General features: G+C 51.9%; 1 non-coding gene across 1 annotated transcript; it reads left to right on the forward strand.

Moving 5' to 3' along the window:
- The first annotated feature begins 4348 nt into the window (after nucleotides 1–4348).
- On the forward strand, nucleotides 4349–4421 carry TRNAE-UUC. Its single transcript has one exon. It is a non-coding gene; the product is annotated as a tRNA-Glu (tRNA).
- Nucleotides 4422–8348: the final 3927 nt, after the last annotated feature.

The following is an 8348-nucleotide window of genomic DNA, read 5'->3' on the forward strand; positions in this document are numbered from 1 at the left end:
CCTGCTCTTCCTACCTGCTTTCTTGGCCCCTGAGAGGCAGCAAATCCTCCTGGGCCCAGACAAAGAGGAAGGGAAGCAGATGCTGTTTCAGACGGCATTTTTCCTCAGTTCAGTGGTAGGTTTATACTTTCACAGATACAATTTTGCACCACCCTCCCACCCATCACACAGAGCAACACTTCGACTTTCCAGGGCACTCTCCCCACCCCCCACCACTGGTGCCACCTGAGTCCCTCTCCCAGAAGGACACAAGGTCCCTCCCTGCCCACCTCCTGCTCCTGCTCTACAGCCTGTGAGGTGGTGTTCCCAGGCACGCCATTTGTCTGATGGAGGAACAGGCTTGGGAAGTCCAGCCCCACAGCGGGTGTCTGACCGGGGCTGGTCTTGCAGCCTGGCACACTCGGCATCCCCTGGCTGCACCCTCAGCTCAGACCCATGCCCCCTGAGTCTCTGTCCTTCCCCTCACTGGCACCTTGGAGCTCACTCAAAACATCTTGGGTTGGTCTCTCCTCCCCTCTGTGAAGCTTATCAGCCCTTTTCTTTTTTTTCCCCAGCTTCTCACAAACCACATGAGACAAGGCTATAGATACAACATGAGATTAAAGGCTGAACCTCATCCAGGTCAGGAAATTCCGAAGGCAGTTGCCCAGTTTATCTCCAGCCCTGCTGATACCCCCAGGGTAACTAGTCTGCTAGTGAGGTGGGGGGCCGGGGGCAGGCATGAACTGCAGGGGCACCCGGGTCCTTGGAATTTCCCGAGGACCAGATGCCCTGACTCCCCACCAGCTCCCAGGGCTGTTGCCCTCTCCCTGTCTTGGGCCTGGTTCCCACTCCCTCCCTTGATGTTGTGTCCTGAGTGTGTCCCTCTGCAGACACACTGTGTCTGTTCCCACCAGATCCAAATATGCTTACTTCCTCGTCCTTCAGACAGGCCTCTGTTGGACTCACTCTACACTGACCGTCCCAGTTGCTAAGTCCCAGTGCTCAGCCTCAACTCTCGGTAACCCAGCACTTTGGTCCCATGCTGTCCTTGGCTGGACTACAAACTCCCTGCCTCACTCCCACCCCTTGGTCCTCTCCTCACCTACCCCCACGCTCACTCCTGTCCTGTGGCCTTAAATACTGTACACACTGCCTGACCCAACTGCCTGCTCAGCCCTCCGCCTCAAGGTCGGACAGGCATCTTGGGCCTGTGAACCCCAACCGCCAGGTTTCCCCAAACCTGCCCCCTACACCCCACCCCTTAGATGTAGGAACTCTTCCCTCACACCCTACGTCTATTATTATGGTCACCTTTCATGTAAACTGGGGACCTGACACCTCTGGCCATCTCCCTGCTACCCTCCACCTTCCCTTAAACCTATCACCCACCTGGACCCTGTTGAAATGTGCATTTGCTCAAAGTCTTAAAATCCCCCTTTGCCCAAGTTCAGGGTCAAAAAAAAAAAATTCTAGCGTGACATCCTTCCATCCATCTTTTTCCTGCCCCTGCCTCTTGCCCCTCTCACTCTATTCCAGCCACCCTTGTAACTGCCATCCAAAATCCAACTCTGCCCCTGGAATCCCAAGGCTCAGTCTCCCCCTTCTTCAAGTCTTCTCAAATAATTCCTTCCCTCCTATCCTATTTTAAACTGCATCACCTCCCTGGCACTCTCTATTCCCCTTTGTGTGAGTTAGCTATTGCTGAGTAACAAGTTAGCCCAAAACGTAGAAGCTTAAAGACAGTATTTGCATGTTTATCTTACAGTTTCTATGGGTCAGGAATATGGGTGTGGTCTTGTTATTCCTCTGGGTCTCTCATAACTTCAGGCAAGCTAGGTTGGGGTCCTTTCAGGGCTGGGTCTGCATAAGGCTGTCTTATGAGGCTGTGGGCAGTAATTGTCTCTTCCCAGGCTGCCCTCAGTCCCTGGCACATGGGCCCTCCTGTGCTGCTCAAAACATCAATGTGAGCAAGGGGAAAGGGAGGGAGTGCCAGTGAGACAGACTCACAGACGTTTGTTTTGTTTTTTAATTAAGTAATTTGGCTGTGCCAAATCTTTAGTTGCAGCATGTGGGATCTAGTTCCAAAATCAGGGATTGAACCTGAGCCCCTTGCATTGGGAGTGCAGAGTCTTGGCCACTGGACTGCCAGGGAAGTCCCCTCACAGGCATTTGTAACCTAGTCTTGGTAGTGCCAGCCCATCACTCTGCCTTTCCTAGTCATTAAAAGAAAGTCCCAGGTCCAGTTCAAACTTGGAGGGAGGGAGCTGCACAAGAGTGTGAGAACTCAGAGATGTGAAGACCTGAAGCCCCGTCTGAAACTGGCAGTCATACGGTTTCTGCTGGTTTGGCTTTCTCATATCCTTCCTTCCCATCTGACGTACTCTCCTGTTCATTATCTGTCTCCTTGAATGCCCTGCAAGCTCTTTGAAGGCCAAGCTTTTCTGGGTTGTTGAAGGCTGTGTCCACACTGTTGCAGCACATAGCCAGCATTGAATAGATCCTTATTGGGTTGGTGCTTCAGGAAGTTCCTGACAATACAGAATAATAACAGCCCTCCACTCTCAGTGACTGTCCTTAATTTTTCCCAAAGTCAGCCAGTGACAGGCACTGAAGGCTGATTTCTGTAAGGGTGAAAGAGGCTAGGGTGTGGGACCCCAGGGCTGGAGTGTGTTGACTACCATGGCCATGGCCAAGGAATGACAGTCCCTATGCCCTCCCTGAGACTCAGTCTCACCCTTGTGAAATGACACTCAGTCGCAGAGCCTGATCTCAGTTTCAAGAGCTCTTTAAAGGAGTGAGGCTAATTCATTCTTTGACATATGGATTTTCAAATATTTTAAAAATTCAAAAATCATAATTTGGTAAAAAATATTTTTGGGTGACAATTTAGGATTATCTACCAAAGCTTTAAATGCACACACTCCTTGATCCAGCAAGTGCAGAGCCTGTAATTGTTGATTTTTCACTATATTCACACATAAATGCAAAGATGGGTGTACAAAGATGTGCAATGAAACTTTGTTTATTGTAGCAAAAGAATAAGAATGATAAATGTCCTCAAGTGAGGGGCCAGATAATTAAACCTGAGCATGTCCACCTGTGGAATAGCACACAGCTATTGGGAAGGCCCAGGAACCCACATGTCCTGATGTGGATGCAACATCATCTCATTTACTGAGTTAATCAACAGCTATTTGAGCATCTACTATGTTCCAAGTATTATTCTAGGCACTAGGGACACAAAAGAGCAAACTCCCTGTTCTTGGAAGCTTACATTCATGTAAACCCATACATGCACGTGCAAAGTACACCAACAAATATAACCATGCAAACATAACAGGATTCTAAAGAAAGCCCAGTGGAGCAGGGAGAGCATGGGAGACTGCTTCTTAGAGCATGGCCACTGAGGAACATCTGAGCCAACATTTGGGCAAAGTGAAGGAGAGGTCAAGGGCAAGCATCTCCCAGATAGAAGGGACAGCCAGTGCAGAGTCCCCAGTACCAACAGGCTTGCTATATTTAAAGAAGAGCAGTCCTGGGGTGGGCGGGGCACTTCCCAAGTGGCTCAGTGGTAAAGACTCCATCTGCCAATGCAGGAAACAAGGGAGACAAGGGCTCTATCCCTAAGAGGCGACGAGCCCCTGGAGGAGGAAATGGCAACCAACTCAAGAATTCTGGCCTGAAGAATCCCCATGAACAAAGGAGCCTGGTGGGCTGCAGTCCATGGGGTCGCAAAGAGTTGGACACGACTGAGCAATTGAGCACACACCTACAACAGGCTGGAGAAGCCCAAGTGGAGTGAGAAGGAGGAGAAGAGGGAGGGGAGGAGGAGGCAGGGGGAGGCTGAGGTCAGGGAGGTGGGGTGAGCAGAGGTTGGTGGGTGAGCATCAGATGGGTGACAGCCACCCATCTGAGCTGGCTGTGGACTACTTACCCTTCAGGATGCAGGCTCAGGGGCAGGTGAGCTGGTGCAGCTGCTGAGATTCCACCCTGGTGGGGCTGGGACCTCAGCTGCCTGCTCCATGCAACGGGCTGAGTTTTTCCCCAGCACCCCTCTGGGACTGTGGGAAGGGGATGAAACAATGGTGGGAGCCTGAGAAGGAGGCCACTGTGACAGCCTGGAGAGGACAGCAGCTTGGACCAATGCAGACGGATGAGATTCTGAGTATGTTCTGGAGACCCAGCAGAACATGCCGTTGGGTCAGATTCAAGGTATGAAAGAGAGAAGGGAATCACTTGTAACTCTTTGGTCTTTGTCCTGAGAAACTGAGTGAATATGAACCCTTTTACTAAGACGGGAATAAGTGAAGGACAAGCAAGATTTGGGGATGGGAAAAGTGGAAATTAAGAGTTTGTTTTTGGGAATTCCCTGGTAGTCTAGTGGTTAAGACACCATACTTTCAATGCTGAGGTCACTGGTTCAATCCCAGTTTGGGGAACTAAGATCCTGCAAACCACATGACACAGCCACAAAAAAAAAAAAAAGTTTACTTTTGATGCATTAAACCTGAGATGCCCTCTGGGGGCCATGCAGAGAGTCCATGGAGGGCAGGCAGCTTAGTGAGTGGACTTTAGTGGGGAGGAGAGGCTGGGAATAGATGGGGGATGGAGGAGAGTGTTGGGGGTGGGGTGGACTGGGTTTCAAGCTGGGTCTGGATGCGGTCACTGAGGAGTCAGTGTGGGCTAAACTGACGGCCCAGGTTGGGGATCTTTTGTGAACACATCCATGTTTAGTAATGGAGACAAGGAAGGCACACAGATGAAGAAGAGGAGGAGGTGTATCCAGGAAGCCAAGTGAGGAGAGGCCTGGGGATGGGGGTGGAGGAGGGGGTGCGGGTGTGCAGGCAGGTGGAGGAGCAGTCCAGTGCTGCCAGGAGCTGAGTGTACGTGGACAGCAGAGGGTCACTTCTGGCCCATTGGGTGGAGGTCCTTCAGCTTTCAGGCTTAGACAAAGCCAGAGTCAGGGCAGGGCGGGGCCCACATGGGTTGCAGGGGGCTGCAGGGACCACAGGGGCCAGAAAAGGAGGTGGTTACAAAGATAACACCTGTCAAGAGAGCCGAGGGAATTCCCTGGCAGTCCAGTGGTTCAAACTCCATGCTTCTACTGCAGGAGATACAGGTTCGATCTCTGGTTGGAGAACAAAGATCCTGCGAGCAATGAGGCCCCTCCTCCCCCCAGAAAAAGAGCCAAGGAATAAGGGATAGGCACAAGGTCTTGGAGTTTGGGTTTGAAGATGAGGAGCATTCCAGCATGTTCTGACAGGGAGTGATCCAGGAAGCCTGAGAAGTGGGTTCAAGCTGCAGCAAGACGATGCACAAGGCTCAGGAGCTGTGACTGAGTGGGTGGTGCAGACGGACTGGAAAAGGCTGAGTAGGTCCTTCTAAGAGATCTGGAGGCCCAGGGAGGTGGCTGTGAGGGCTGCGGAGGCACAGAAGACAGGGAGCGAGCAACCAGGGTGGCTGAGACCACTGTTGTGGAGAGAGGGTCCTGAACACAGACAGCCTCCCTCACCTCCTCCAGCCAGGCGAGGACTCGGGGGAGGCAGAAAACTGGGCCACCCAAGGTCGAGCTTTGCCGGGTGAATAGGAACATTTGGGGGGCAGTGTTGGGAAGAGGAAGAGAGATGTCCGTGGATTGTCCTTATCACACTCAGTTCCCAGAGCCCTCGCCCATACCCTGCTCTGTTTCACCCCCACCCTGGGGCAGGCACCACTTTGAACCCTTTCTGCACTGATGACAGGGGGTTTGCAGCTGAGGAAGGGCTCAGTAATTGGACAGAATCTCTGGGAGGGGCCATGGGGATTAGTGACAAGGAGAGAAATGCGGGGGTCAGACCAGGAGTGGAAGAGGCTCCAAGGAGCCCAGGACCCTCACTTTCTGAGGACTCAAGTGCTCCCTTTTCTTCCATTGACCTTGGAGATGGCTGCAGTCCCTTCTGAGTCTCAGATCCAATAGTTTGATCCAGAATTTGGAGGGAACTCCAACCAGGGGTAGGAACACACCCACCCCAGCCCTCTGGGGTCCTCATAGCAGCCCTGCCTAGCATCACAGCCACAGCCCACTCTGCCCCATCTCAGAGACCCTGAGGTCCATGTCTTCCTTGACCTGTTCTGAGAATGAGCAGGAGGCCACGGGACCCTGTGTGTGCCCAGCACTGTGCTAGGCCTCATGGGGAAAGCAAGGGAAGGAGGAGAGGGTGTGCCCCTGGCATCCAGCACTCCTGAAGCTGAGCCCTTTGCTGCCTGTCGCTGCCAGGTGAGTGTCACCTGTGAACAGGTGCACAGGCCTCAGGTGGTGGTGCACACTCACCCATACCAGGCAGTGGAAGACCAGGGCATGGGCCTGGGTCCTGGGTGCAGACAGCTGTCTTTGCAGCCTGGCCAGCTCCTCCCTTGTGTTGGGGTCCAGGGGAGCCCAGCTCAGGGTTGTTTTGTCTCACACAGGTGTCACAAATGTAGAGTGCAAGCTTGAGCCTGCAACCTCCACTCTATGATTTGGCTGGGAGGAGCTGAGCACCCAGGGTCCCCCTCAGGTAGGTGGGAGGAAGCAGCCATGGTACGGGCCACCGGTCCCCCCCATGTGCCCTCGATCCAAGCATCTGCCCTGGCAGCATCATCTCATGCCGGCTGTTTATCCTAATGGAATCACAGCTTGCCAGACAAAGCAACAACATTCATAAAATGCCCCAGGCATGACAAATCTTCCCTTTGAATGGGTCATTTGCTGAAGGAGATGCCACTGATGACTCATTCCATAGATCAGAGAGTCCTGGCATTACAGACAGCTGAAGCTGAGGAGTCTTGAGAGAGGATTATTGCTGGTCTTTGTGCCGATGGGCCTACGGAGCCAAAGGGGACACAGGTGTGGCCTGTTCAGTGTTAGCTCAGACTCACTTCAGGAGCAGTAGGGAGGCATTTTTGGACTCTGTCCCTAACTCCTGATGGTGGACCACATTGGGAACCTGCCCCCTTGACCCAGACTCCCCAGTGTGACCTCTGGACCAGGATGTCGCAGGCTGCAAATGACCACAGCAATATTTCTGTCCTGCCGGCTCTTCCAGAATCCTGCCACCACCACCCCCATCCAGAGATGGATTCTGTTTCCCCTCTCCTAGAAATTGGGCTGGACTATGTGACTGCTATGATAAATAGAATGTGACGGAGGGATGCAGGGGGACTTTGGAGACGAGGATACAGAAGGTGATACGACTTTGACCGCCATATTGTAAGGAAGCCCAGCTCCTACAGGGCTGTATGTCTGTGCCCTGGTGGACAGTTCCAGTGAAGGCAGAGGGTCTGGGCTAGCAACCAGCACCACACACAGTCATGTGAGGAAGTCCATGTGATTCTACATGACACAAGTCATGTGATTCCAGTCCTGCTGTGAGCCACCCTAAGCTAAGCGGAGTGCAGCAGAGACAAGGTATGCCTGCTGAGGACTGCCCATGTTATAGACTCGTGAGCAAAAGAAATAACGGTGTTGTTTTAAGACAGTTTGGGGATGGCTTGTTATTGAGTAATAGACAGTGAGAATGCTGCCCTTGATGATCTCTTGGACTTCCCTGAATTTCTCTGACCCAGGGACGCAGCACCTGCTCTGTGGGTGACCGACTGAGAATATGGGTGGACACAGAGTTCCTTGTCCTGGGGGAGCTCTAGTACATTTGGGTCAGTGAGAGCTACTCCAGAGGGTCTGCCATATGTGGGAGAGGAAGTGTCTCATTCCTGGAAGTGGTTTCTATTTATATTTTTTTAAGATTTTTTGATGTGGACCATTTAAAAAGTCTTTACTGAATTTGTTACAGCATTGAAAGTGGAAGTGTTAATCACTCAGGTGTGTCTGACTCTTTGCGACCCCATGGTGTAGCCTGCCAGGCTCCTCTGTCCATGGAATTCTCCAGGCAAGAATACTGGGGTGGGTTGCCGTTTCCTTCTACAGGGGATCTTCCCAACCCAGGGATCAAACCCAGGTCTCCTGCACTGCAGGCAAGTCCTTTACTGTCTGGAGCCACCAGGAAAGTTCATATTTACAACATTGCTTCTGTTTTATTTACTTATTTTGCTTCAAGGCATGTGGGAATCTTAACTCCCCGACCAGGGAGCAAACCCACACTCCTTACATTGGAAGGTGAATTTGTAACCACTGGACAACCAGGGAAGTCCCTGGGGGTTTCTGTTTAATGGGAAATGTCTTCTTGGTAGCAAAATGTTTGGTACTAGTTTTGATATTTGGTCATTTTCCCAAAGGTTGTGAGGTCTGTGAATCCCTCCTGTGATCTTAGAGCTGTGGCCTGCAGAGAAATTGCTTTTTTTAAGCCTCCACTGAAACCCAGTAGTGACAGAGCTGCTGTGAGAGCAAAAATGCA

This window comes from Cervus elaphus, unplaced genomic scaffold, assembly GCF_910594005.1.
Source record: "Cervus elaphus unplaced genomic scaffold, mCerEla1.1, whole genome shotgun sequence".
In the NCBI taxonomy this organism is placed as follows: Eukaryota; Metazoa; Chordata; class Mammalia; order Artiodactyla; family Cervidae; genus Cervus; species Cervus elaphus.